The sequence below is a fragment of the Artibeus jamaicensis genome, unplaced genomic scaffold (assembly GCF_021234435.1).
Source record: "Artibeus jamaicensis isolate MK-2021 breed Jamaican fruit bat unplaced genomic scaffold, CSHL_Jam_final contig_588, whole genome shotgun sequence".
Lineage (NCBI taxonomy): Eukaryota > Metazoa > Chordata > Mammalia > Chiroptera > Phyllostomidae > Artibeus > Artibeus jamaicensis.
Window position 1 is genome coordinate 3,153,527 of NW_026521895.1, and position 4,381 is coordinate 3,157,907.

Here is a 4,381-nt window from a genome sequence, read left to right on the forward strand (position 1 = left end):
AGAGAAACATCAATTGTTTGCCTCCCCTGCTTGCCCTGATTGGGATCGAGCCCTCAGCCTCTGATGTATGGGACAATACTCCAACCAACTGAGGCACATTGCCAGGGCTGTGTTATTTAAGTCCTAAGAATCTTGCTCATAAATAAAGTACTTGAATTTCTATCTTTTCTGCCATTCAAAGAAAATAACCACTGCTGTTTTCAAAACAGCTTTATTAAGATATGATATACATACCACATAATTCACCCATTTTAAAGTGTACAATTCAATGCCTTTTAATATATTCACAGTGTTGTGCACACATCAGCAAAACACCAATTTTAGAAAATTTTCATTACCCCAAAAAGAAACTCTATTCATGAACAGACTCTCCATTACTGGCCGCCCCAACTTTCCCTACTCAATAACTTTCTGTCTCTACAGACAACTTTCCCTAATCCACTTTCTGTCTCTACAGATTTTGCCTGCTTGGGATATTTCATGGGAGTAGACTCATAAAATTTGTGATTTTTAACTTTTATTTATTTTTATTTTTAAATCATTTTTAATCGTTATTCTCTTACAGTTGTCCCAATTTTTCCCCCTTTGCCTTCCTCTGCTCATCTCAACCCTGCTTTCACAGTCACTTCCCACACTGTAGTCGTGTCCGTGGGTCATTCATACATGTTCTTTGTCTAGTCCGTTCCCTTTCTTTCCACTATTATCCCCTTCCTCCCCTCCTCTGGTCACTGTCAGTCTATTCCATGTTTCCATGTCTGTGGTTCTATTTTGTTTGTTAGTTTATTGTTCATCAGGTTCCTTTTATAGGTGAGATCATATGGTATTTGTCTTTCACCAGCTGGCTTACTTCACTTAGCATAGTGGTCTCCAGTTCCATCCATGCCATCATGAAGGGTAGGAGCTCCTTCATTCTTTCTGCCACATAGTATTCTATTGTGTAAATGCACCAGAGTTTTTTGATCCACTCATTTACTGATGGACACTTAGGCTGTTTCCAGTGCTTGGCTATTGTAAATAGCACTGCTGTGAACATAGGGGTGCATTCCAAAATATATAAAGAATTTATATGACTTAACCATAGGAAGACAAACAATCCAATTAAAAAATTGGCAAAGAACCTGAATAGACACTTCTCCAACGAGGACATACACATAATCTTATGAAAAGATGCTCAACATCACGAGCCATCAGGGAGATGCAAATTTTTAAAAATATTTTTTATTTATTTATCTTTAGAGGGGAAGGGAAGGAGAGAGGGAGAGAAACATCAATGTATAGTTGCCTTTTGTACGTCCCCTGCGGGAAACTGGCCTGCAGGGAACTGGCCTGCAACCCAGGCATGTGCCCTGACTGGGAATGGAACCTCCATTGTCTGGTTCGCAGGCCCGTGCTCAATCCACTGAGCTACACCAGCCAGGGTAGGGAGATGCAAATTAAAACCACAATGAGATATCACCTTACACCTGTCAGAATGGCTATCATTAATAAATCAACAAACAACAAATGCTGTCAAGGTTGTAGAGAAAAGAGAACCCTCGTCACTGTTGGTGGGAATGCAGACTGGTGCAGCCACTGTGGAAAATTGTATGAAATTTCCTCAAAAAACTAAAAATGGATCTGCCTTTTGACCCAGTGATTCTGCTGCTGGGACTATACACTAAGAATCCTGAGTCACCAATTCAATATGTGATTTTTGTGACTGGCTTTTCTTAAAGAAAACCAGAACCAGACAGTAGTTAGAGTGATAAAAAACATCTTGTATTCAGGAACCATTTCAATAAGGAAAAGAGGCCTTCATGTAGAATGGGTCTTAATTTTGAATACAGCGTGGGCAAATGGAGATTTATAGCTGAGGAGCAGGTTGTGGTGGTTGAGGAAGGGGGTGGAACTGGTGGGTGAAAAATTACTAGTAGAAAACATCAACGGTGGGGGAATTTTTCTCTAAATGGAACTAACTGGGTTCTTGCTGGAGGCAGGCCAGGGGAACCAGGTATTTCCTGGGAGATGGTGAGGGATAGGGAATTTGATCAGATAATGAGGGTGATCAGATATTGGGTGGAGGTTTTTGCAAAAATGACTTAGCACAATTCTTTCTAAAACTGGGCTATGCAGGCCTGAGGACAAGGCCCAAGGATGAGGTGTGGTTGTATTCTAATAACACTGTATTTACAAAAAAGCAGGCATTGGACCGAATTTGGCGCATAGGCTCTGATCTGCAGATCTCCAGTGTCGAAGAAAGGGGAGATTCTTGGGAAGACCTATTTTTATAGTAACTTTGAAAATGGGCAAAAGAGGGTGATTTTTAGTTTTCTTACACAGATGTTTTACAACCAGGGTTGGCTTCTTATTACCTTGGGTGGATCATCTGATTGATTTTGCAGAGAATATTCATGTCTTTCCTTTTTAAATTTTATTTTATTTTAATTAATTATTTTTTTGTTACTAGAAAGCACCTTTGAAGAATTTAAATCTAAATTGAAGAATTTCAGAATTTCACCTTTAGGAACAATTTTCATTATTGACTACTTTAAAGTCTGAGATCACAAAACTATTTATTTCATTAATTGTTTTATTTTTAATCCCCACTCAAAAAATGAGTACATTTTTTTCACTGCTTTAGAGAGAGAGGAAGGGAGGGAGAGAAACAGCAGTGTGAGAGGGGAGCATCGATTGGTTGCCTCCATGGCAAAACTGGGGATTGTGGTTGCCCTGACCCAGAACTTGGGATCAGGGATTGAATCTGCATCCCAGGCATGTGCCCTGACTGGGAATGGAACCCGCAGCTTTTCAGCTATAGGACAATGCTCCAACCAACTGAGCCACCTGTCCAGGGCATCAATTGTTTTTGATGGGTTTAAATTTCATGTTTTTTTCCTTATTTCTATTACACTGAAATAGCCCATAAAATGATACTGGTTACTGACAGAGGTAATAGGACAGTCAACTAGGGGAAAACTCTTTCATACTTTATTTCCATGTCTACATTACTATAGCTGTTGTTTAAAAAAAATACTCTTTAAGAAGCTTAACTGAATCAAAATAAAGAGAAAAGCAGAAGCATGACGTGAATAACCTTTTTGGTTAAGAGGCTTGGCTGGGACATGGGTTTGAAAAAATGCTGAACATCTGCGATCTTCCCTAGAATCCTTCCCAGCTACATATCCCAGTAAATTCCCCTTGAGCTTAAGCTAATCTGGATGCATTTCTACCACTTGCAGCTTAAAGAGTCTTAGTTAATGCAAAGGACTTCATATTGGCATTGAGATCTGAAGAGTAATGGCTGTATACTAGGTGACTAAGAGAGGCACCAGAGCCAGGCAGAGGAAAGAGCAGGTGCCACGGTACAGAGCATGGGAGTATGTGAGAAAATTGTGTGTTCTTGGAACAGCAAGGACTTGATTATTACTGGAGACTACAGTAGAAAGGGATAGAAGTTGGAGATGAGGCTGGACAGGCAGACCAAATCATGAAGGGTCTCACATTCCCTCCTGAAGTGTTTAGATTTTATTCTGTAGGCTATGAGGGGCTGTTAAAGAATTCTGAGTGAGGGAGAAAGATGGGGAGATTTGTGGGCGAGGATGTTTGTTCTAATGTTGGCTTAAAGGAATTAGAATAGAGGCAAGGACACCCGGTGAAGGGCCGTTGCAGTCGTCAGGGTGAGAGGTGATGGAAGCCTGAGCAAGGACACCGCCGGTGGGAACGGAGAGAAGGGAAACCTGTGAAAGATACCGGGGAGGACGAATGGTGACGGCATGCCTGGGTGTAGAGAATAAGGGAGCAGGGAGGAATCCGGATGACTCCCATGTTTCTGGCTTGGACCCCCGTATGGATGAAGGTGCTAACCTTCGAGATAAGAGATTTGGTAGGTATGTGCATGGAGGGGTAGATGTTGGGAGGGAGGACAATGGGGAGAAAGATGAGGACCTTAATTTTGGATATGTTGAGATAGAGGTGCATGGAGGTTTTCAGTTGGATCATGCAGGAGGCAGTTGGATAATCAGATATAAATCATGGTTGGTGAAGAGAGTGCTCAGAGGGAGTTTGTGTGGCGTGAAAAGAAGAGGTACCGACCCCTGGGGACACAGCCATTTAAACTGTGGTCAGAAGGAGCAGTCAGAGAGGAAAGAGAAATAACCATGGGTATGTAATAACCAAAATCAAGGAGTGAAATAACCCTAAGAAGGAGAGAGAGGTTAAAGGTGTCTGATATTCTATAGAAGGCAATCTCTAAAAGAGCTGAAAAGAGTGCATTGAATTTGGCCACTAATGGATAACTGGTGAATGGTGCAGAAAACAGTTTCAGGAGGCTGTTTGAAGGAGAGGCACAGGCTGGAGAATCCAAAGAGGGGCGAAGAGACCTCTAGCTGGCCACGTTAGGCCA